Raw genomic sequence first — 26897 nt, 5'->3', positions numbered from 1 at the left:
CCTGGAAGGCTCCAGCGCACACATCCACTGCGGTTGTCCCACAACCCCCACCCGTCCCCGTCCCCATCCCCGCCGATGCAGTCTGGATGTACACACGGTCCATCAAAACTTTCGATGAAAATTGATCTGTTTACCACCGAGCCCTTAATTCAGACACGTCTGTGACGGCGTCGTCGCTCCAGTCAACCCGAGCCCCAAAGATAAAGCCTGTAAGATCCATCACGGTCGGCTCACATCGACAAATAAGACGTTATGATCCAGTGCTCGGAGTAAAAATAGACGGGCGTATCGACAGTGCCTCGGGTTCCAGCCGACAGAAAGCTGGCTTTAAAGCACTGCATTCCTCAATCTCGGGTCTTCAACTTAATAAAGGGACATTTTTAAATGCTGGGTTTCAAAACCGACCATTTAAGATGCTCCCCGTGTTGAAATGTGCGCAGCTCGAATGAATACAAAGATAAGCAAAGCAAAGAAGTGAACGGCGATCAATTCTCCAGCTCTTGAAGTCTTTTTCATACAAATTTGATTCTGCTGAATGAGGCTCAGAAGCGCTCTGAGCTGCGTGGGCGTACTGGAGCCCTGTGAGCCATCATGAAGTATGAAGTTAGTCCAGTCAGTTGATTAAAGTCTACCCTGATGTCCTCTATTCATGATCAATTTCTTCAAATGATTGATTGTTTTTTTCTTTTTGCATGTTTTAATGTTTGATGTTAAATCAATTTGATTTTCTGCCACCAAATTGAAACCCATTGATTTCTTCAAATGCGAAAAACTTAACCAGAAGTAACATATCATCCAAATATAAAGAGAAGCGAAATAGACAGTATTTTGAGAGATGTGATGAGCGGAGCCACCCAGTGATTAGAAAGAAAGAATGAAAGAAAGAAAGAAAGAAAGAAAGAAAGAAAGAAAGAAAGAAAGAAAGAAAGAAAGAAAGAAAGAAAGACCTGAAGTAGGAGAAGATAAAAAATAGAAAAGAAGGGGAAAAAGAAAGAAAGAAAGAAAGAAAAAAAGAAAGAAAGAAAGAAATGAAATGATGAATGAGTAGAATATTAATTTGAATGAAAGAAAAAAAAAAGAAAGAAAGAAAGAAAGAAAGAAAGAAAGAAAGAAAGAAAGAAAGAAAGAAAGAAAGAAAGAAAGAAATGAGATGATGAATGAGTAGAATATTAATTAGAAAGAAAGAAAGAAAAAAAGAAAGAAAGAAAGAAAGAAAGAAAGAAAGAAAGAAAGAAAGAAAGAAAGAAAGAAAGAAAAAATTAAAAAAAAAAAAAAAAAATAGGAAGGAAGGACATTAGAAGGTTAGAGGTAGAAACAAGAAAGAAAAAAGAAAGAAACAAGAAAGAAAAAAAAGTTGATTAAAATCTATTTAGAAGTCCTCTTTTTATGATCAATTTCCTTAAACGATCATTTAAAGATGATCAATTGTTTTTTCTTAATTTTTTTTTTTAATACTGCATGTTTTAATGTTTGATGTTAAATCAATTCAATTTTCTGCCACCAAATTGAAACTCATTGATTCCTTCAAATGCAGAAACATAACCAGCAGATAAAAGATAAATTCCAAAGATAAAGGTAAGTAAAATAGGCAGTATTTTGAGAGAAATGATGAGCAGAACCACCCAGTAATATGATTCATTCAAACTATGATGTATTTTTTTATAAATCGAATAATGAACGTTTGGAATCATCTGATTGAAAGGCATGCTTTAAAGGATCCTGCAAGCTTTCGTGCTGTGTGTGTGTGTGTGTGTGTGTGTGTGTGTGTGTGTGTGTGTGTGTGTGTGTGTGTGTGTCATAAATAAAAGGAATAAAATACTTCTTGCTTATTTTCTGTAGGAAAATTGGTGGTTGGCAGGATGGAGGGATGTGGAGTAACTGCGATCCTGATAATGCTGCATCCTGAAGCGCTTTATTTATTTTCACAAGAAAACATTTTCACAAAAATTTTTACAAAATGCTGACACTGAAGATTCTTTCCAAAAAAAATGTTAATGAACCTCTCGTATTCGTTATGTGAATAATTACAAATGTCCTTTTTTGCAATATTTTGCAAAGTGTGGAAGTAAAAGCAAGAAAGCAAGAAAGCAAGAAAGAAAGAAAGAAAGAAAGAAAGAAAGAAAGAAAGAAAGAAAGAAAAGGTAAAAAAAAACCTGCAGGATAAAATTTTAGGTAAGTAATAAAGAAGAAAGGAAGGAATGATTAAAGAAGGTAGGAGGTACATAAGAACAGAAGAAGAGGAAGTGGAAAAGTAATAAAGAAAAGAAGAATGCAAAGAAAGAACGAGAAAACAATAATTGGAGATATAGAAAGTGTCTCGCTAGTGTAACACAGAGTTAGCGCAGTTAGCTCAGAGTTAGCGCAGAGTTAGAACAGAGTTTGCTCAAAATTAACGCAGAGTTAGCGCAGAGTTAGCACGTTAGCGAAGAGTTAGCGCAAAGTTAGCTCAGAGTTATCACAGAGTTAGCTCAGAGTTATCGCAGAGTTAGCTCAAAGTTATCACAGAGTTAGCTCAGAGTTAGCTCAGAGTTATCACAGAGTTAGCTCAGAGTTAGCTCAGAGTTAGCACAGAGTTAGCGCAGAGTTAGCACGTTAGCTCAGAGTTAGCACAGAATTAGCGCAAATGTCTTATAATTATATATTAAATAGAGCGTAATTGAACAGCATCTGTGCATATGCGGCTTATTAAAACATACTGTCGCTACGCAGCAAATAGTTATTTGTTATGCAAATAACATTATAATGTGGCGAAACCTGCCTGCGGTAACACCGGTGTGTAAAGTGGAAAGTCCTCCCAAGCATGTAGAAGCAAAGAAAAAAAAAAACGAATGTCAATTGGTGGGCTGGGCATGAGCCTTTCTTAATATGGATTATTTCTGGGATGTTTTTGGCTAGTAGTTGCTCTGTATGGATAGTAACTTCACATTTTTTAAGCCAAATTGGATAGTGATTGAAAAGAAATCGTTTTAAAACCTGTAAATTACGCTGTATACATGTTTCTTTTTAATAAAGAAATTCAGTTTAGTCCATTTGCATTAAATAAATAATAATATTCCATGGTTTCTGTAAAGCAAGGTGTTGCATTTGAAGGCCCAGCATTCAAGGCATACTACAGGTCCTCACTTCCTCATGCCTAATGAATGGCTGAAAAAAGTGTTTGATATGTGTCCCGTGCATAGATCGGAAAAAAAAAAAAAAAAAAAGACAAGGAGAAGAAGTATGTTTGTGTCGATCATGTCGACTGTGTCGCTCGATTCCGTTTCCATTCCTCTACGTATATCTTGCGAAAAACAAAACACAAGTAGCCTGATGAATGGAGTCAGACGAGTGCAGGAAAACAATGAGCTTTTGTGCTCCTGCACCGTTCAAAACCGTTGCAGTGGTGTAGCCAGACGCTACACAATGCCATAATAATGTTTGGAAACAAAGTACAACCTTCTCGCAATTACCGTCGACTCCCATTGAAATTCAAATGATCCTAAACCTGCATTTAAAGCGCACTGAGCATTATCTTCTTATATCAGCAGGACGGCTTTGCATAGCCATCGCGAGCCAACGCGCATCTTGTATTGCTGAATAATAGCAAAAGCACTTAGCACAAAAACGCTCGTCCGTCTGAGCAAACTTCACGTGTCAAACGCTAGCTGTTTTGTTTTAGTGGTTTCTGAGGTTGTGTCTGTAGCACACCTGTATCTGTATACTGTAATAGAATTACGAGGATGGACTCATTTCTTTACTCAACACAACTTTATACACATTGATATTAGAGGAACTCAAGGAAGAGATGAAAATTGTGTTGAATCTGTTTTATATGATGAAGTGTTACAATTTTCTTTCACTGGAACATGTGCACACTCGGACCTCAAAAATGTCTGAAGCATATCTTTTCCTGGATAAGAAATGTTTTTATTGATTTAAGAGCAGAAAAAAAGAAAGAAAGAAAGAAAGAAAGAAAGAAAGAAAGAAAGAAAGAAAGAAAGAAAGAAAGAAATGAATGAATGAATGTGAGGAAAAAAGAAATTAATGTGAGGGGAAAAAGAAAGAAAAGAGAAAGAAAGAAATTAATGTGGGGGAAAAAGAAAGAAAAAAGAAAGAAAGAAATTAATGTGAGGAAAAAAATTAATGTGAGGGATAAAGAAATAAAAAAAGAAGAAAATAAATGAATGTGAGGGGAAAAGAAAGAAAGAAATTGATGTGAGGGGAAATAAGAAAGAAAGAAAGAAAGAAAGAAAGAAAGAAAGAAAGAAAGAAAGAAAGAAAGAAAGAAAGAAAGAAAGAAAGAAATGTGAGAGGGAAAAAAGAAAGAAAGAAATGAATGTGATGGAAGAAGAAACAAAAAAGAAAAAAAGAAATGAATGTAAGGGGGAAAAGAAAAAAAGAAATGAATGTGAGGGGAAAAGAAGAAACAAAAAAGAAAGAAAGAAATGAATTTAAGGGGGAAAAGTAAAAAAGAAATGAATATGAGGGGAAAAAAAGAAACAAGAAAGAAAAAAATTAATGTATGGGAAAAAGAAAGTAAGTTTAGAAAGGGGAAGTAATAAAAAAGAAAGAAAAGGACAGAGAGAAAGCTAAAAAGCAAAAAAAAAATAAAAAAATGACAAAATAGCCATTTATTTACTAAAAAGCTGAATTTTGAACTGGAACTGAAGTACATCCCTAAACTTCTCCCCCGACATTACTGACCTCATTGTTATAACTTCCTGAATGATTACAAATCCAAATAATCCACGCCTTCAAATTCCAGTGAAAAGCTTTAAACCTGGAATGTTATGTTCAACAAGAAAGTCATGGTAAAGTGTCCAAAAACTGTTGCCGCTGAACTGCAGTGCAGTGTTGATTTGACTGAGAGTTTTTATTGTACAGAATGAACTTTATTGGAGATGAATGACTGCTGTTGCAAATTAGCGCAGCAGGTTGCAGGGGCTTCCTCACGCTACCTCCATTCCCTTTTCCCAGGATCGCCATTCTGCTGAATCAGGCTTCCAATAACCACCTCTCCAAACCTCCCTGAATGGAACTTGACACACACACACACACACACACACACACACACACACACACACACACACACACACACACACGATACAAATTTGCTCTTTTTACACATTTGTCTTTGGCAGTACATAAAGCGGCGATAAGCTCGCGGTAACGGACTACACATTTGTCTCTTGCTGCTGCCGATAGCTGCTCTTGTCACCATGTACACTATAGACAATTATACTGTAAGAATTCCTCACTCTATTAGTTTTTTGGAACGCAACCACCATTGTACGTCAACGTGCCCATTGTACTGCACTTAGAATAGTCCACGTCTACTGTACATCCATGAGCAGTTTGATCATTATACAAACTCTTTTTTTTCATATTTTGGAGACTTGGGACTGGAAGCTTTAAACTAAACCTTCTAAAAGGCTCTAACCCAAACCCCAACTAGCTTGCAGGCTCTAAACAAATTGTTTAAAAAAAAAAATGGACTGCTTGTATGTTTCCTCGAGGTAGCATTGTTAGTACAGCTATAATGTTCCTATTATCATTTTTGTCACTAGACTATTTGCCTAATCAACTCAGTAACTCATTTATTGTGAAAAGACTCTGTTACTCTCAGCACACTGATCTATTACAAGAATAATATTAATGAGTCAAACACTGATTAATATCTATTTAAATGATCACAACCCCAAAACTACACACAAAAAAAGGTCACGGATGTTGTGGCCAGTTCCAGTCAGGAGTTTCTTCCAATCAACATTTTTTTTGCTTGCTGTTGAACTAATGCTGAACTGTATGTTGGTGAGGAGTAGATACCACCAAGCGTCAATCAAAACAAGTTCAAGACGCTGATTAATGGCTTTGGCCAGTTACATTTTTATCCGTTCATAAATAAAAATAAACAACTGATTTCGTAAAATGTGGTTTAGTAAAAAGTAGGATATTTGAAGTAAATTAAAGTAAAAGTCTCTGAAGTGTAAATACTTCAGTAAAGTTATCTATCTATCTATCTATCTATCTATCTATCTATCTATCTATCTATCTATCTATCTATCTATCTATCTATCTATCTATCTATCTATCTATCTATCTATCTATCTGTCTGTCTGTCTGTCCTTCCGATCACCTAACATACAGTATCTATCTATCTATCTATCTATCTATCTATCTATCTATCTATCTATCTATCTATCTATCTATCTATCTATCTATCTATCTGTCTGTCTGTCTGTCTGTCTGTCTGTCTGTCTGTCTGTCTGTCATTCCGATCACCTAACATACAGTATCTATCTGTCTGTCTGTCTGTCTGTCTGTCTGTCTGTCTGTCTGTCTGTCTGTCTGTCTGTCTGTCTGTCTGTCTGTCCTTTCGATCACCTAACATACAGTATCTATCTATCTATCTATCTATCTATCTATCTATCTATCTATCTATCTATCTATCTATCTATCTATCTATCTGTCTGTCTGTCTGTCTGTCTGTCTGTCTGTCTGTCTGTCTGTCTGTCCTTCCGATCACCTAACATACAGTATCTATCTATCTATCTATCTATCTATCTATCTATCTATCTATCTATCTATCTATCTATCTATCTATCTATCTATCTATCTATCTATCTATCTATCTATCTATCTATCTAAAGTAAAGATGTGTAAAAAAAAAAGCTACTTAGGTAGAGTAACAAATTACATTTACTTCCTTACTGTCTACCACTGATATTGAGAAAATCAATGAATTTTGTGTCTGGATGATAATTTGCTGTGCACAGTGCTAAACCGGTAGCCATAAATCTTACTTGTGGAAATTTATATTTACATTTGGCAGGCACCATTATCCAGAGGAACTTAAATGTTTTTATTATATTTATAAAACTGAGTAAATATAGGGTTAAGGGCCTTGCTCACGGGCCCACGAGGGGCAGCTTGGTCTGGCCGGGACAAACTCATGACCTTCGGATCCAAAATACAATTCCTTAAACATATCTCTCATATATATATTTTTTTGTCAAATATAACTTGCGATTCCAAATATTTTTTATTTTTTTTATGTCGCAGTGGAGCACTAAACTAAAAAAGCCAATATTCATAAGCTTTGAAGTTCCTCTTGTGTTCTTACACGGATCCGAGATTGCCCCTTCCCCCACTGAGCTATGACACCAGGTCTCTTGATCTAAAAAGCGAACTTTCTAACACGCTTGTGTTTGCCAATAAAGAGCCCAGGGTCGTGTACTGATTCTATCTTCTATATAAGCAGGTTGAAATGCAGACTTGATGGGTTTATTTTAAATATAGTGCAGAAAGTGTCTTGCGCGCTTATTTCATCCACTTAATGTCAGCGGTGCACGGCAACGGCGTCAGCTCTCGCTCGAGTGGCAGGTTTAATCACAGCAGAAGCAGAGCCTCACTTTCGCAATAATATCGCTCATTTATTACACCTGAGTCGGAGCACGTTTACACCTCAATTAGTGTCAGGCTCCTCCCATCTGAACCTCGTCTACACCGGTTACTGCACGATCCAAGCACATAGTGCGCCGTGAATGAATTCCTTTTCAACAACATTTGCCTGACAAAAAAGGTTTGTCTGGATTATTAGTGTCTTATTATTGTCTGGAGCCCTGCACATGTATTCAATTTAATTCATTATAAAAAGTCAGACAGACAGACAGACAGATAGATACATAGATACACTATGTTGCGGACACCTGGAGAAAAGCTTCACCGATGGTGATTTTTAAACGCACGACGATGCCAAAAAATAAACTGCCAAAGAGAAATTGTTGTGAAAGGAAGGAGGAAGACAGTGAACAATGACTTTCTTGGTAGGCTACTGTTTAGATACAAGCCATGTTACAGGCACTGTCTTTCATTAAAGCCTGTGTAAAGTTCATTAGTTTCAATGTAGACACCTGCGGCTTATAAACAGGTGCTGCGTATTTATGTTCAAAATAAAAATCTTATTAAAATTCGGCTTATATTTGGGTGCGCTTAATAGTCCGGAAATTACGGTAGTTAAAATAGAATAAGCTAATTTACCAGGGTGTCTGTCAGAAAGTGTCAAAAGAATGGCAAAATTAGAATGTTGGCATATATTGCAATTTGCGATCATTTTATAAAGAAAAAGACTATAAATATTATGTACTATTATATTATACTTTATTACTATTAAATAATACACCGATCAGGTATAACATTATGACCGGTGAATAAAATACATAAACACTGATTACACTATCTCTCCATCATGACACATGTTAGTGTAGAATATATTAGGCAGCAAGTGAAAATTTTGTCCTGAAAGTTGACGTGTTAGAAGCAGGAAAAATGGGCAAACGTAAGGATTTGAGTAAGTTTGACTTGAGCAAAATGTGCTGGCTAGACGACTGGGTAAGAGCATCTTCAAAACTGTGGCTAATAATGAAGAAACATATCTTGCTTGTGTAAAAGAGGACTTGTAGTCTAGCATGCTAGTTGGTTCCTATGCTAGATAAGCACAGACTGACAATTCATCAGTATGCTTATTGGACATCTAAGAAACATCATTTTGTTCTGATATATACAAGTTATGCAGAGGAAAGACAAGTCTTGAACAAGTCTTTTACTTCACCGTAGCAACCATTGGGAAACTTCGGAACTTGTGTATGGTTGTGGATGTTTTTTTTTCCCCTGACAAGCTTCGACGTGATAAACTGTGAGTCATTTTGGCCTACAAACAAATCAAACTTGCATGGTCACGTTGCCTTGAAGAGGTCGGCTGAAGAGAATCAAATCAGTCGTAATCAGTGAGGCATAATGTCCATCATTAGACACTCTTTTCACTGGGTTCAGACCACAAATCAGCACACCACCTACTCAGAATCCGTGCAAACGTTAGCCAAGATGTTGAGTGGGCACACACACACACACAGAAACACACACACCACTTATACTGTTGAGTCAGAACCATCTGTTAGCCTCTTGTGGGCAGACTGAGGTGTTAATGTCAGATGTTGTTGAGTAGGCGAGACCCCGCACGTCCCCTCCATCTCTCGGCCTAATCAGAATCGTCTAGCTCCCTGACACTCTGCTCGCTTCCTGCGGAGGTTAATAGAAATGACATGCATATTAATAACAGCATTATTACCACAGAGAGGCGTCTGCGTACGAATTTCATAATGCCGCGGATCTCTCGAAGGCGACGCCAGGTTAAAGATCGCCTCGCTTGTCTCTCTTTGCTGCCGACCTCTGCCAAAGAGACGCCATGCGCACGTCATGCTCGCAAATTGTCCGTGACAAAGACAGTGAAAAAACTACCAGTAACTCTGACCTGTTGGCTAATTAGCGCCGATTAGCAAAAAAACTTTCTTAAAAGAGTAGGTGGACATGCCACCATTATTGGGGCCGACACGCACCGGGCCGCGCCTCATACAGAGGGATTGAGATACAGACAGTGGCCATCATATGCACTTGTTTTGCTAGCAGGAGATGTTTCAGAGTGAGGCTAAAGATGAAGGGCATGGAGGCTTGTACAGTTCCTGCACAGAAACACTTGAAACCCCCAAAGGATCGGTGCTACTCTTCCATCGCTTTATTTTTAACTCACTCACCCAGATCACACACACACCCTCTTTAAAAATTCATGTGTGTGATTTTCCAGGTCATTAAAGCGTCATCGGTCAGGATTTTTGTACGTGGAATGTCAAGTTTTTTTGTTTTGTTTTTGGCATCCCCTGGCTTTTCCTGCTCCGTCCCGCCCACTTTGTTGTGACGGTGTGTTTGTGTGCATTGGCTGCGTTGTTGGAGAAGTGTGTAGGATAATGGAATGGTATACTGTAAGGCCAATTACTAAGTAAAGAACTGGCAGAGGTCAAGTCAAGTCAAGTCAAGTTTATTTGTATAGCGCTTTTCACAACAGACATTGTCTCAAAGCAGCTTTACAGAAAACAACAGTGAAGGTGAATGGTGTGCGTTTGTCCCTGATGAGCAAGCCGTGGCGACAGTGGCAAGGAAAAACTCTCTTAGATGATATGAGGAAGAAACCTTGAGAGGAACCAGACTCAAAGGGGAACCCATCCTCATATGGGTGACATCAAGAGTTTGGTCATAAATCTTTCAACAATACAGAACAATTTGTGATCATCATAGATCCAGCATCAGCTTCTCCATGCCAGGGCCTTTAAACACTCGGCATCTACTTCTTCATGATCATCCATAGGTCCATAATCTTCACGAGGTGGGACGTGACTGGAGCTGGCCAAACCTCAGGATGCCTCGGGATGGGGAGAGAAAGAGAAGCAGTGGAGAGGAATTAGCGTAGCTGCTGTTAATGATATTAACAGCACAAGTTGATAATGTGCATGTAATCATATATTCTGGAGCACAAGGTTGTGATGTGATGTGTGTGATGTGTGTTATGTGTAGGCTTTGCTAAAAAGATATGTTTTTAATCTACACTTAAACTGGGAGAGTGTATCTGAACCCCGAACACTGTCAGGAAGACTATTCCAGAGTTTAGGAGCTAAATGTGAAAATGCTCTACCGCCTTTAGTGGACTTTGCTATTCTAGGAACTACTAGAAGCCCATAGTTTTGAGATCTCAGGGAGCTTGAAGGATTGCAGCGTGTTAGAGGACTGGATAGATACATGGGAGCCAAACCATTTAGTGCTTTATAAGTGAGTAGCAGTAGTTTGTAGTCTATTCGAAACTTAATAGGAAGCCAATGTAGGGACGATAAGATTGGGGTTATATGATAGTATTTTCTTGACCTAGAGGTGCACTTTAATGAGCTAAAGGCTAGCCATAGGAGGTCTAAAGAGAGAGGTATGTGGGAGTAATGTTGGACAGACAAGCAATAACAGCAAGTTTAGATAAGGAGTTACCCCACGCTTACATCACCTCTCCTTCCTCTCCTCATTCAATAATGCATTGCCGGGATCTAAAGGCAGTTCAGGACAGGATTAGAACTAGAACAACCCATAATAACATTCAGACAAAATGCAAAAAAACTAATTTCGATCCGAGTCAGACCCAGATCAATCTCAGAAATCACTCCAAATTTGCATGTAGTTTAGGCCAAAATGATCATGATTGGTCCAGTTTAATTTTTTTGGTCTGATTAAGTGTTTGGTCCAAATTTAGCACCATATTCAATCCAGACTGACTGTACATTTGCATCAGGCTTGTTGCAGACTCATAATTAGACACAATTTGATCCAGGTTAAATGTAGATTTAAAATTAGATCCAGTTTAGAATGGGATCATGCAGGATTTAACCTGGGTTAGATGTAAACTCAAAATCAGACCCAGATTAGAATAAGATCATGAAGAATTTGACCAAGGTTAGAGGTCAATTTAAAGTCAGGCCCAGATTAGAATGAGATTATACAGAATTTGTCCTAGGTTAGATGTAGACTCAAATTCAGACCCAGATTGGAATGAGATCATGCACAATTTAACCTACAGTAGGTTAAAGTCAGCAAAGTCAGCACCAGATGAGATCATGCAGAATTTTACACAGGTTATGTACTGACTCAAAGCCCAGCCCAGTTTAGATTGAGACCATCACAATTTTTTTAAAGCAGTGTAGACGTACAATAAAAATCAGACTATGCAGAATGCAGGATTTGTCCCAGATTAGATGCAGACTTAAAGTCAGTCCCAGCATAAAGTCAAAGCAATGAAAAATTTGACCCAAATTGCATCCAGACTAAATGTCAGACTTAAAATCAGACTTAAAAAAAAACTAAATCAGACCCAGTTTACACCTAGACCAAATATTGGGTGCAGATCAGGCCCAAGGCAAAGACAGATTATGAGACCTAAACCAAAGAAAAATTGGATAGAGACCAAACTGAGACAGACTGTTATTGACTAGACTAGACCATAACAACATGGCGTAATTAAAAAGTGCACTATACATAAATCACTGAAGTAATTAAAACTCCGACTTCTCCTATCAATCCGCTGTCACCTCTCTTCCATCCCTCACCACCACTCTTAGTTCTAATATTGTCTAGAATGCAATCTGTCTGTAACTTATACTCTTCTTTTTTTTCTGGCTCCGTGGAAGCTTTTTGTGGAGTCGCAGCATTGGCTGAGGTTTTCCTTACTCCAATTACATTCTCCAGTGGAGCAGGATGGGTAATCCCCACTCTCAGTGTGTCTCATTTTATTTTATTCAAGCTGCTTTTCAATGCTCATTTTCTCCTCTCCCTAGGTAGCTTTTATATTATATCTATACTGGCCGCTCATAGGCTGAGAATAGAAATATGAGTTTGCAACAGATTTCTTTTTATTATTATTTTTTTATTATTAGATCATAATATATATCAGCATGTATCTCTATAAAATATTACTCAATTGAAAAAGCTATATATAAAAAAAGCCCATTACCTTCCAATGTTTATAAGATTTTTATGAGAATTATCTGTGGAACATCTGTGATCACTGGAAACACAGTAAAAAGATGTTGTAACCGCATACTGACGCCAAATCGAGAATAAACATTTATTTGGAACGTACGTTATGAGGACAAAATTACTGGACAATATGGTAGCATGAAATGTTCCCTTCGATTGAACTGTTCCATCATGGCAATGTCTCTGTGCACAAAGCCAGATCCATGAAAATCTGCTTTAAATGGGTTGGAGTGTATTTTGAGTGGCCTGCTATAGAGCTCTGACCCCAACCCTATTGAACACCTTTCGAATGAATGAACCCTGACTGCACCCCAGTGCTCCTCACCTCATCTACATCAGTACCTGACCTTATGAACGACCTTGTGGCTGATTAACACAAATCTCCACAATCACACTTCAAAATCTAATGGAACATCTTCCCAGAAGAGTGAAGGTGATTATGAGAGTAAATAGAGATAAAAGTGGAAGTGGATGTTCAAAAAGATCATACAAATTTCATCAGGTGTCCACAAACTTATGGTTATATAGTATAAATATTACATAAAGTGTAAATATTATATATAGGATTAACAGAAAATCTAATGATAAATACAACATGTTATAATATTATATATTGTTATTTCTGCTGTACAATATAATAATATTAATAATAATAATAATAATAATAATTTTGAATAAAGTATATAACTTACAACACTAGAAGCATTTTGTATGCATATTTTCTTATAATTTATGTTGTTCTGTTATAATATTTATTTTATTCAATAAGTGAAAAATGTGTTTATTTTTTTTTTTTATATTATTATTTTCTAATATTTTTTCCTCCTGCAATCTATACTGTTTTTATTTTGTTCTTTTTTTTTATTCAATATTAGATTTATTTTATTTCATTCAGCTGTGTTTTTAAATCCGTTTACATTGCTTTGATTATTATTAGCATTATTTTTTTACTCAAAGTGTAAAATATAAAAGATTATTTTTACTTCAGGTTATTTGGTTTTGTGGGACTCTTGAGCAACCTGGAGGTAATTCATCATAATAACAATCAGTGTATAATCCATCAGGGACTTCGTTTAACATTCTTCCATCATTTCGTTACATCCCACACATGTCCTCTTCCTACAGTGTTTTTCTGTGAATAAAATCTTTGCAGAACAACCCTGCCTCGCCCTCCCCTACCCTGCCCTGCCTCTCTTTGCCCCACCCTGCCCAACCCTGTCCAACATTGTATTAGATCGCCTGCTAGCTCTGAATATGTTGCTCTAGTTTACATAATATTATTTATCATTTGGGCATTGATCGTATTTTGCATTATTAAATTTAGATTGAATTATTTTGTGATTTGTGTCTAATTTTCTTTTTTTGTGTGCATGTCATATGGAAGAATAATAAGGGAGTGGTGGTGCAAAGTGTATTGTCTGTGTAACAAAATGTAATCCACAGGAAGTGACTCTCTATCTAAATAATCAAACGAACCTACACACAGGCTATTTCTCTCTCACCTACTCTCTCGCTTTCTCTCTCTCACACACATACACTGTTGCTTCACTCATCCATGAAGGAAGAAAAAAAGAGGAAGAATAGAGTCATCACATCTTTGCTGCGAGCTCACCGACGTCCCATTAACAAATGTATTCCAATTTACTCAGCGCTCTGACAGACAGCTCAGCGCTCCTCGCGATGAGCAGTAACTATAAATACGACCCAACAGGCTTCCTGTTCCTGCTAGTACACAGAGAGAAAGACAGGGAGTGAGGGATGACAGACGGATACAAACAAGGGATGTGGTAAAAAAAAAGCAGAGACGCTATTAATCAGTAGACCTAGGGTGCCACTTCTCTCCCCTATCCCCCACTGTCCCCCCTTTCTTCTCCTATTTTATTCATTTATTTCCACCTTCAATCTCATTCCTGGAGCTCGAGGAGAAAAAAAAACACAAAATTGAATTCAAAAGACGCTTTCGATATCTTTCAGGTAACCGATAAATAATATTGTCAGGATCCGTCAACAGCTCGGCTCGTCCTGGCAAAAACACCAATGCTGCTAAGTTCCAGATTGGAAACTTGGTGCCTTTTTTCACCCCCCTGCCAAGCTAACTAGATTGTGTAAAGCAATCAGGATACACAACTATCCTGCAGCTTTCTGTCTGCTGTCACAAATTCAGATTTTAATCCCTTCTTCCACCTCTTTCTCTCTCTCATTCTCTCTTTCTCCTTTTCTTTCTCCTCATCCTCTGTGCTCAAGGGTCTGTGGAGAATTTGGCTAAATTACCTGTCATAGCTAGCGCTATGTGTAAATAAGCTGTAAAAAGTGTGGCGTTTTCTTTCCATCTCTCTGCCTGTTCTCTCACTCCTTTTTCAGATTTTTCCCTGAAGACTAAACGGAGTGCTTGAGAAAGCTTTGTCTTTTTTTTTTTCCCTCACATGCTAGCATTGACTAGCTGTCTTTGGGCTTAAGTGAATTTGAAAAGGCAGCCTCTGGTTCGGTGCGCTTGTGGAGTGCGTGTGTGTGTGTGTGTGTGTGTGTGTGTGTGTGTGTGTGTGTGTGTGTGTGTGTGTGTGTGTGCGGGTGTGGGTATCAGGTCGTGTGCAGTTTACAGAGCCACTCTCGAGTTTGCTCATCAGCCTGTATCAAAGTGTGTTCGTAAATATAAAGTGCCAGGGGCTCCTTCATAACTCATCCTATGTGTTTAGCTTGGTGTGTGTTTGTGTGTTGGTGTGTGTGGATCAACTCGAGAACTCAATTTCCAGTTTGCAGGGTGCAATCAAACTTTGCTCAAGGGTTACAGGTGCAATGGTGCCGATTCCGAGAGGATGAGCGGCCGACAGGAAAGAGCGGTCGAGCCAAATCCGATACGATTTATCGAGTGCGTCGGGCAAAATCATAAGCCAGAGGGTAGCAGTGATAAACACGTCCTGGGATATTTAAGTGAGTGAGGGAACAAACAGTCCAGTGACTTTAAAAGTGACCTACTTCATCAAAGTGCAGCCATGTCACTAGTCTGAAAGGGTGAGGTGATCAGGAATACACTCTCTGAGCGACACAGAAACCGATGAGGCATGGTGCTAACAGTGCATCTGTACACTCTACGGCTGCGCCTCTGCAGTCTCAAGCTATCCTTGTGTTAAATAATGCATGCTCGACATCCCTGAGTCGGGGCTAAGTATAGGGCGCCCCGGGCTCAGCGCGCCGTCCGGAAGCTTGGCATGGAGACCCGGCAGCTGTTTTCCACAGAGGGCTGTGATGAGGTGTTATAAGCGATAAGCTAATTGTAAATCAGTGGTGCTACGGGAAGCTCTTAAGTACTTAAAAAAAATAATAATTTATACGAAAAAAAAAATGTGTGTTCAGATTCTCCAGATTGAAAACTTCATACTATAAGTGATGCAGTTGGCTAGTTTTAATTACTGTCAAAATATACCGTATATAATTATTATCAACTTACCACAGTGCCATGAAATTTTACATTTTCTGAGATCTGAGAGTGGGGTCATCTGTAAGCTTTTTAAAAAAATCTGAAAGTGACAGGCGTTAATGACCTAGCCTAAAATCATAAACAGATTAAATATTTTGTCTATGAAAATTGTAGATTCACACTGAAGGCATCAAAACTATGAATGAACACATGTGGAATTATATATGGAATTATATACATAACAAAAAAGGGTGAAACAACTGAAAAATGTCATTCTAGGTTCTTCAAAGTAGCCACCTTTTGCTTTGATTACTGCTTTGCACACTCTTGGCATTTTTTTGATGAGCTTCAAGAGGTAGTCACCTGAAATGGTCTTCCAACAGTCTTGAAGAATTTCCCCGAGAGATGCTTGGCACTTGTTGGCCCTTTTGCCGTCACTCTGTGGTCCAGCTCACCCCTAAACCATCTCGATTGGGATCAGGTCCGGTGACTGTGGAGGCCAGGTCATCTGGCGCAGCACCCCATCACTCTCCTTCTTGGTCAAATAGCCCTTGATGCCTTCAGTGTGACTCTACAATTTTCATAGTCATGAAAATAAAGAAAACTCTTTGAATGAGACGGTGTGTCCAAACTTTTGGTCTGTACTGTATATATATATATATATATACAGTACAGACCAAAAGTTTGGACACACCGTCTCATTCAAAGAGTTCTAATTAGAAAATAATTATATATATATATATATATATATATATATATATATATATATATATATATATATATATATATATATATATATATATATTGTGTGGAACTTCATGAGAGTGAAAAGCAGGCTGTTGAGGAGAGAAAAAGACTTCATATAGCTGCTATCTCAGTGATCAGTGACAAAAATGCTAATTTATCCATGTTCCATGACATGAAGTGCAGCTATAAGTAGACAAAAATGTCATTAGTGCCACGTAATGATCGCGGAATCAGGAGCGGATGAAAATCCAAACACATACAAATCTCAATAAAATGAAAATGATAATTGACAACAATCAAGGGTAGATGAAAACCTAAGGATGCTGTGAAAGTCTATAATCATGACCTAATTAGGATGAACGCGTTACAGGCGGGTAAACATGACAGAGTTGCAGGGTGCAGAAATGGTGTGTGGGAATGTAGTTCCAAAATTAGCTGTGGGGCAAAAGTAATAAAACACGTGTTATTGGAAAATTTAATACCATCATCTTCTTGTAGCGAAGTAGTTCTGAATTGAATCCTGTACTTAAATATACTGTAAATACGTGATGTAATTTCAACTTAGAGCAAAGACGAGGAAATGAATTCTTGTGTTTAGCCCCTCTGATCCGAACACACTGTGTTGCGTGTCACGTCTGGGAAGGTAACAAGTGTGCATCATTGTGTCTGGCGAGGTCACGTCTTAGTCTGGTTCTCCTGATGCATGCTGACGTTTTAATGCCTATTCGTCTGCCTCGTTCATTCTTCCCATCTGACCTGCCTTTATAGCCCTGAGGGTCCTTGCGGACCCTGCCTTTGATCACGCACCAGTTCGAGCACTAAACATGACTGTTTATCCGCAGCTGTCACATACAACATGTCTCTCTAGGTTGGCCGTGCGGCACCGAACACGCTTGTGAGACATGCACTTCACCCCAGATAACATCCTTCCTATACAACGAGAGACAAAAGGCGCAAAAAAGAGCAAATGCTTCTGATTAAATGTCATCCGCAAAATCAAGGGGAAAAAAACAGAAAGAACTAATCAGTGTAAAAAAGGAAAAGTATGCTCTTCCTAATGAGCTCGTGCTGAAATTTGCCGCCACGCCATGTCGCCTCTCCCAGGCTCCATTTCACCTCTGTTTAGTGGCACTGGCCACAAATAGGCCGCATGCTGTGAGAAGAAAGAAGCAAAAGTAAGAGAAGAAGAAAAAAGCTTGCATTTCTCAATTCGGAAAAGGCCGTGCTGATCAATAACAGGTTGAAGTACCGGACGGATAGCTGAATACGGAATGACGGTTTCCTGAAAGATTTATGCGTTCGCTTCTGTGTGAGAGGGAAGAAAATAAAAATCGAGGTTCAGGCGTCCAGGCTGTTTGAAAGCCCTGCATGTTTACGCTCCGCCGGCCAAGGACTTCTTCTCTGTGCTGTTTGTTTGTTTGCTCGCTCACAGACTTGCTTGTCTGGGTGTCGTTGTCAACAAGACACTGACATTAAGACAATCTGGAGGCAGACACACACACGGTGGCACAGGTATCAACATCTGATTGAATTCTGAAGTGAATTTCCATCCGGACCAATGAACAAAGACAGAGGACAGAGAGAGAGAGAGAGAGAGAGAGAGAGAGAGAGAGTCAGAAAGAAAGAGAAAGGATGCAGAAATATATTCTTCTTCTTTTCGGCTGCTCCCGTTAGGGGTCGCCACAGCGGATCATCCGTCTCCATACTACTCTGTTCCCTACATCTGTGTCATTCAAACCAACTACCTGCATGTCTTCCCTCACCACATCCATAAACCTCCTCCTTCCTGGTGGCTCCATCCTCAGCATTCTCCTACCGATATACCCCATTTCCCTCCTCTGCACATGTCCAAACCATCTCAATCTCATCTATCTCACCTTGTCACCAAAACTTATTTCTAAACCTGTCCATCGTCGTCACTCCTAATGAAAACCTCAACATCTTCAGCTCTGCTACCTCCAGCTCCACCTCCTGTCTTTTACTCAATGCCACTGTCTCTAAACCATACAACATCTCAGGTCTCACCACAGTCCTATAAACCTTCCCTTTCACTCTCACAGATACTCTTCTATCACTCTCCTCCACCCACTCCACCCTGCCTGCACTCATTTCTTCACTTCTCTAACACACTCTCCATTAATTTGCACTGTTGACCCCAGGTACCTGAACTCCTCCACCTTCTCCCTGCAACCGCACCACTTTACTGCCCTCCCTCTCATTCACACACATGTACTCTGTCTTACTCCCACTGACATTAATTCCCCTTCTCTCCAGCGTGTACCTCCACCTCTCCAGGCTCTTCTCAACCTGCTCACTACTCTCACCACAAATCACAAGATCATCTGCAAACATAGTCCAATGCAGAAATATATACATTCATACCAATAGTTTGTCCTAGCTTTGGTCTAGACAAGGTATTTTTTCAACCGTCCTTCCAATGTGTCTGCACAGAAGACGTGTTTTTTTCCCCCCGCACGTCCAGATACTGCGCTTCAAATGAGCCCAGCTTGTTGTTTTGGCACAGGAGACGCAACAAAATTTAATTCGATTCCACTTTAAAAATCTCGTCCAAACTCCACAAGGGACTGGGGTTAGGATATTGATTCTGGCATTCTTTCAACACAGCACATAATTCTGTCCATATGCGCCCTTTTGATCGCATTACCACGGAGGAAAATGGCACGAGCCGAGACGATTTAGCGCAAAAAAATCCGCTGTGAAATTTTGCCCAGACTCTTCCAAAATAGGAAAAGAAAATATTAATCTTTATGGCAACAGAGAAAAAAAAAAACACTACGTGTATCTACTACTATACATGCTATATATAAATATTTATATACAGGCTGAAGAGAAGTAGCTCTTCGATGAGATTTTCGATCAGAAGGTCATAAGTTCAAATCCCGCAGTGCCACTGCTTGGTCCTTAAGCAAGGCCTTTAAACCTTTAGTAGTATAGTAGTAGTAGTAGTCTTTCAACTACTCAGCTGTACAACAGAGATAACTGTAAGTCACTCGGGGCAATAGCATGCGCCAAATGTTGTAAATACAAGACCAGAGTAGACACAACAAATTCAATCCATGTTGTTTTTCGTAGAGGGTGTTTTTTTTTTTTTATTTCATAAGTTGCTATATTAAAATTTAAGCAAATATCTGTTAGCTAGCTACTATAAATTACTAATATTGTACGTTGCTTTTATAGGTAGCATCCGGTATGGCATTCCTAAGGTGCCAAAAATGGCTGCTGTACATTAATATTACCACAATTGTTTTTTTGGTCCCAGTTTTGTTCAGAAGCAAAAGTGCAGAAAAAAAAAAACAGAATTCGATGCTGATACTGTGCCATTCTCATGTCATCACGTCTGGCCAGAAAATGTTACATCACTTCATTAGTCAAGCCTAATTAAACCTATTTCAGCAACGACGCCGGCATCCGCTACATACTCATAACCCCAAAGCATTGCGAAGGCTTCCCAGGCTTTTAATTCAGACTATCTCTGAGACTGGAAGCGTCCAGAGAGCATGGTGCACTCCAGAGCTGTGTTTTTAATTAAGAGAGATACATAAGAGACACCAGACGTTTGACTAATCCCGCTTAGGATGGCGTTAGCGCTCCCTGCTAAGGGGATGCATTGGCTGCTCGTCTGTCCACCGAATCCCCTGCGTCCTCCTGTTTCAGCAACTCACCCGGATTATTATTAGTAGGTGGTGAGTAAAAGATAAAGATGGGAGGATAGGAGCAGAGGTGGGAGTGTGTAATGAAAAGTGGAAATGAGATCAGAAAAGCTATCCAGGACCAAGTTTCTATGTGGTGGCAACAAAAAAACTGGTGAGAATGATAGAAAACGATTTGATAAGAAGTAAGAAGAAAGTGGTGATGAGTGAGTAAATGCAGAATGACAGGTGGTAAAGAAAGAGATGAGCGTTCGAGATTAGAGATGGAGATGGAGGAGGAGGAGTAGGAGGAGTGAGGCCCATGTTCGACTCATACTGTACATTTTTATTGACGTGGAATGACTGAGTGGAAAATTAGCAAACACGTGAGCCAGTGATTGAGAGTGAGACGCGAAAAAACTGAGACGAGAGACGAGAGACGGGCGACAACATGATCCACGGGCAATAAAGAAAAAAGGGGGATTGAAGATGATGGACAGGATGTTGACAGCATGCGTTTTAAACACACATTCTGGTTTCGTGGTGCTTGTAGGGACCAAACGGTTTCATTAGCGCAGGAACATGACAGATTGACTTCCCCGAGTCACATTATCAACAGCGTGTCTTTATCACGTGCTCCGTGTGAATACGTGCCAAGTGTAATGCTATGAAGCTGTCAGAAATAATCCTGTAATATTTCCATAACCGTTGGTGTACCATGTTTTTTTTATATTCATTTCCGTGTTTTGAGTGTCAATCAGAGAAAACTGCATTAAATGCACCGCTATGATGGCGTATAGTGGCTCTGGGTACGAATACAGGTTTGCTGCTTCATACCATGTATTTTCTTAAGGATGTTGCATCATCGCATCCCTCGTGCAGGACGAAGCAATGGTCCAGAACGCAAACATGCTGATGTAACACTGGAACACCACATTCCTGATGGACTAAACATGGCAGGACATAAAAGGAGAAGGTGGTTATGTAAAACACTGGTAGTGTTTTGTTTTTGAGTCTGTATGTGACTTGCTATGCATTTATTTGTCTATCATTTCTGCAAAAACTGCACAATCTGCACAATGCATGAAGAACTTGTACTAATATCCTTCACTCTTCTGGGAAGATGCTCCACTAGATTTTGAAGTGTGCTTGGAGAGATTTGTGCTCATTCAGCCACAAGTGCGTTAGTAAAGTCAGGTACTGATATATAGGGTAAGGACTGAGGCGCAGTCAGAGTTCCAATTCGTCCCAAAGGCGTTCAATGGGTCTGAGAGCTCTATAGCAGGAGATCTTCCCCTCCAACCCATGTACGTGTATCTCCATGCAGCTGGATTTGTGCACAGGGCCTTCGTCATGCTGGAACAGGATTGAGTCTTCTAGTTGGAGTGAAGGAAAAATGTAAATGTTGAGTTTGGAGAAGAACCACATATGGCTGAAAATCTCAGGTTTTCCAATACTTTTGCCAATCATTTGAAGTTAAACCTTTATCTGTAAGTACATGTCCTGAAGTCATTTATCCATGTTATATGACAGGGATTTTCCAGTTCTAAGTATTTGTATTAATTCATCAGGAAAATATATTCTATACTTTTCATCCATTTATATGTACGTCAAATTTCGGGAAACTAGAAATGAGTTTGTTCCATTTGTCCCTTTTTTTGTCCCATTCCTTAAAATTTTAACGTAAAAAATCTTCATGTTTCAGAGAAACCAAAAAGATCTCCAATCCTAAGGGCAAAGTCATAAGCTGACTGGAACTGGAGACTCCTACCATGACTGAGGTGACATACATTAGGAAGGCATGAAAGTTAATGATATCGATTTCTTAGGCATTTGTACACCATCAGAGTTTCTGCAGGTTTCACCAAGTCAAATGTAAGATTTTCAAGACCTTTTTAAGAACATTAACAATGAAATTTTACACCTATATCACAACATCAAAAACACACATACAAATACATTGATAGCAACTGGCCTTCACCAAGCTACGTTTTACAATCCGAGAGAGATTCATGCCAATAAATGAAAGCTGATTGGCTGTTGCATGTTGGTCTCATTTGTAGTCATTATACAGCGAATTATATTTGGACTAGCAAAAGAAGGAACAACACCACCACATAAAAAAAATAAAAATAAATCTAAAGTGTTGAGGGAGCATTTCAATAAAAATGTTTATTTCAATAAACATTTCAATAAACATTAGAGGTAGTGTTACATGGACAAATTAAGACCTAGAAAAGAGAATTTTCGTCTTTTTGAGGCCTACACATTTCCCTTTTAGGCTTTTTAAGACTCCACGGAAACCTTGACCATGATAGAAATTCAGGAGTTACGCCATACTCCTTTTAGACTCTACATATTATAATATACTCCTTTATGAGAAGCAAAAAATTTTTTCCCCCAGTCTGTTTCCTTGTCCCCAATAGACTGTGAGCAGGATTCCTCCTCTATTAAAGACACGACCATAAAACCCATATACGCTGACCCTGAGGAGATGAATAACGCATCGCTAATTTCCCTTTTCCATCACTTTAAGAGAAGCTGGTGTTCTCTGTGTGCAGAGGAAGTGTGTGTGGGATGTGATTGTATGGGGGAGGGGGGTGGGGTTTTTGGGATGTGCCCATCTACCAATTCCCCTAAGGCTCCTGTTTCTGTGACGTGCTTGGTTTATTATAAGCAGACAGTGAGTAAGAGATAAAACGATAGAGAGAGAGAGAGAGAGAGAAGAGAGAGAGAGAGAGAGAGAGAGAGAGAGAAGAGAGAGAGAGAGAGAGAGAGAGAGAGAGAGAAGACAGAGAGACCGCAAATGTGTCTGTTTCCCTTTCATAACACTACAGAGTAAGGGGGGGGGGGGAAAATCACAGTTTATTGCATATTAAAGTCATCCTGAATTTTACACTAATGTATTTTTTATGATTAAATCTTATCCGGGGGATGAATTTTTTAGCGTGCACATTTACTGTGACATTCGTTTTAAAAGGAAAAAACGCTCAGAAAGGGAAAATCTCTAAAATGGAAAGTCTTTGTTAGTGCTGAACGTGTGAGAGGTGAGGGTTGTTGTGTCATGAAATATGGCAGCCTATCAGGTTCTGATATGCAAATGAGGTGCCAGTGTGCAAATAAGAAAGGGGGGATAGTTATACAGTCATATTCACTGAATCTGGACTGTGAGGTATTTTGGTCTTTTTTTTGTGCGATTTGACGTATACTGCTTTAATTGTTGACATTAAGGGCATTTGGCAGATGCCCTTATCCAGTATCTTATTCATACAACTGAGCAGTTAAGGGTTAAGGGCCTCGCTTCGGGGTCCAGCAGTAGCGGTTCGGTGGTGTTTGGGTAAATTTAGGTATACAAATACAATTGCTAATGTAAAAACTTTTTCATTAGGACAGAAATAATGGCACCCAGAAAAAAAAAATTGTTAATGTGTATCTATAGTTGATGCGCTGCAGTGGCTGAGCTGCATTATTGGAAGATTTGGTGCCACACTCTTTAATGCCTTTTATTGGTGTCAGTTAATATAAATCATTTACGGTTAGTTATGAAAAGGTGAATAGTGATTATTTAAATTGCTTACATGAGTTTTAAGAAAATTTATTTTTGTAAAAAAAAAAATAATAATTTGGGGGCCCACAGAAAGATTTAATGTCAGACTTGATATCAGGAGACTGTGGAAATTTGCCAAAATGCCAAAACTTTGTTGTGATTAAACTAAGGCATAGAAAGAAGGAGGTTAAATGCTTTACGAAAATCAGCCTTTTTTAGAAGTTTAAAAGCGTGCAAATGCTTACTCTTTCATTACAGACACGGCGATTAAACCGTCGAACGTTCTCTTAATTCAGTCTGACTGTGAAAACAGGGTGAGCGTGTTTGATCTGACAGCGTGGAGTCTGATTGATTCCAGATTATGAAGGTCTCTACTGATCGGTCTTCAGCCTAGCTCCTGGATAAATCAAACCAAACCTGCTTGCTTTGTCAGCTGACTCACAGCAGTCCTTGTCTCCTGTTGAACAGTGGTCGAGCATTTTCATCGGGGATTTGATGAGGAGTAAATGGATAGGCAGGAGGAAACAAAAACCGGGTTCGGTCACTTGTGCACAATTTCTCTCAGATGGTTGCGAAAAAAATCGTAACAAAAAAAGCTCTCATTCAAAACGTGGCCTGTTATTTTCAGGATGAAATAGCATGCCTGATATACCCAATTCACATCATAACAGAGATTCGAAGGAGTTTAGGCTTAACAATGGCTGTGCAACCGTCAGTAATCTTCACCTCCAGCGTCCGGCGTTCCCAAGTGATCTCAGCCAATGTGTAGTGTGTTTACTTGGGCTGTTCGCTGCATTGCGATACATTTTGCTTTTTTTTTTTGTGTGTCTCCTTATAAGGTTTTGTATGAACCTGCTTTAAACTTCACGTGGGTTTTAGAAGATTTTCTACTGAATTGTTTAGACAACAATTTAAAATCGGGCCAATAATTATACATTGAATGGAGAAGTTCTATTTCCAGGTAAAGGGCATGACTACTTCCTGTTAGTTCTAGGTAAAGGGCATGGTTACTGGCTGTTTGTTCCAGTTGAAGATGTGGTTACTGCTTGCTAGTTCCAGGCGAAGGGCATGGCTACTTCCCGTTAGATCTAGTTCAAGGTATGGCTACTGCTTGCTTGTGCCAGTTGAAGGGCATGGCTTCTGCTTGTTTGTTCCAATTAAAGCTATGGTCACTGCATTTCTTGCTCTAGTTAAAACGGCATGGCCAATGCATGTTGGTTTTAGTTAAAGGCATGGCTACTACTTGCTATTTCCAGTGGAAATGCATGGCTACTGCCTGTTAGTTTCAGTTGAGGATGTGGCCTCTACATTCTAGTTTTAGTTGAAGGATGTTTCCGTTAAAAACTGTGGTCTCTATGCCTGTTATCCTCAGGGAGGGTTTAGACTCTATGTCTGCTAGTTCAAGCTAAGGGTGCTTGTTAGTCCCACTTAAATAGTGTGGCTTGTAAGTGTGTAAGCCCCAGTTAAAGGGCTTGGCCTCTGTGCCTGTTAGTCTTAGCTATAGGTCTAGTTATAAGGCGTGGCTTTTTTGCCTCTTAGTCCTACCACTAAAGGTGTGGCCTCCTGTATGCGGCTGTCAGTCCAAGGGACAAAATACCTGTCCATTCCTGAGAAAAAGGCGTGGCCTCTGAATTTGGCAGTCCTAATGAAAAAAGTGTGGTCTGGATTTAATGTATTTATTTCTACTCTGGTTTGTCAGGCAGTAACTCGGAGTAGATTTGAGTGCACATGGCATATTTTTCAGCTCCGACTGAAAGCTACTTTTATTTCATTGAGCTGTTATTTTTTTGCTCTTTGATTCAATACACAGAATTTATGAAAAGGAAGTTTGCCCTTCAGATATCCAAGCTTGCTGTTTGAGACTAATCTGTACAAACAAGAAAAAAAGATAACCCTAAACGACCTCGGACGTTATTCTGAGTCTTCAAGAGTGGTGTATTGGTGAGCAGAGGCTTTTACGAGCAAATGTGATGCACTGCACGTTACACATTGTTCCCAAAGGATGAGTTTAATGCCCCGAAAATGGGCTACACTGTCATTCCAAAGTCATTTAGGTGCTAGCTTTCATTCTCGAACATCTGTATCACCTGGACATTTTCCTCCAACCATAAAGAAAAACGTCTTCACAACATAAAAGCCAGAGGTAGGAAATAAAGTACGATCACTTCAATATTGTACTTAAGTCTGACTAAGTAACAGATAGCTATCTGTATCCAGCTAGTTTGCACCATCAATCATGCTAGCTAACTTTTGCTTTAAAATTTTGACTTCCCTGTAGGAATTTCTCCCAGTAGATATGCCGAAATCCCTACTAGGATATTTAGAGATTTTTTAACAGATCAGCTTCTTCACATTTATATGACATCACGTCTACATGAAGGCGCTAATAATTTAGTTTGACTGGCTGAATGATCGTTCATTAAAACAATATTTTGCTCAAAAGTCTCTTCAGTGTCATTTTTTTTTATTTGATAAAAACTAAATTGTTCAAATAATATTGAATTGAATGATTTATTTTACTAAATCTGTTTATTTAATAAAATATATAATTTCTGATTATATACTCTTACATATTACATTTTATTAGGAAAAGTTGAAATAAATTTTTGTAATAAAAAATGACTTTTTGAACCTTTTTAATTTAATTTAATCAAATTTGAGACTACGCAAAAGTACGAATAAACAATTATATTTTAATAAAAAAAAAAAAAGATGTAAATAAATAAAAAATTCCATGTGGGTTTACTTTGTTTAGTTTTGTTTTTGTATTACACTGAGCATTTCAGTCTGTAGACAGTTGAGATCACGAAAACTCTAACGTGTTAAACAGGAAATTTCCGTTTGCAGTTGGCACAAAAGCCACAAAACCTGCTGTTAGCAAGCCTTACTGACTAATTTCTCTGGTTCTATGCTGAATGAGCCACTCATTTCTTTTTTCATGTGTTTTGAGTAGGCATTTAACGATTTCCTGATTTAACTTGAGAAATTTCAGCTCTCCTTCAATTAAAAAAAAACAACAAAACAAAACATTTTAGCATTTGTAATATTTTATCATTGATTAAAAACAAATACAGTTCTACAAAATTAATGTTTATTATTAACTTTAATAAACAGAAAATAATTTAATATTAATAATGTAAATAATAAGTACAGTATA

At 38.7% G+C, this 26897-nt stretch overlaps 1 protein-coding gene and 2 long non-coding RNA genes across 3 annotated transcripts in view; 2 read left to right on the top strand and 1 right to left on the bottom strand.

The window, feature by feature from the left end:
- Positions 1 to 3998, top strand: part of LOC310719636 — a 4277-nt gene extending 279 nt beyond the window's left edge. The window contains exons 1-3 of the long non-coding RNA XR_014531534.1: positions 1 to 1044; positions 1116 to 2366; positions 2539 to 3998. The exon at positions 1 to 1044 is cut by the window's left edge and continues 279 nt beyond it. This is a non-coding gene — a long non-coding RNA (uncharacterized lncRNA). The remainder of the gene's footprint in view (positions 1045 to 1115; positions 2367 to 2538) is intronic.
- The window catches only part of iglon5 (IgLON family member 5), a 160959-nt gene that overhangs the window by 29873 nt on the left and 104189 nt on the right, over positions 1 to 26897 (top strand). The window lies entirely within an intron of this gene.
- Positions 1 to 26897, bottom strand: part of LOC310719641 — a 39780-nt gene that overhangs the window by 877 nt on the left and 12006 nt on the right. The gene's annotated exons all lie outside the window — the stretch shown is intronic.

The sequence above is a fragment of the Silurus aristotelis genome (genome assembly GCF_946808225.1).
Source record: "Silurus aristotelis genome assembly, chromosome: 25".
Lineage (NCBI taxonomy): Eukaryota > Metazoa > Chordata > Actinopteri > Siluriformes > Siluridae > Silurus > Silurus aristotelis.
The sequence above is the reverse complement of the archived record's forward strand: the minus strand, read 5'-3'. Positions and strand labels throughout refer to the sequence as shown.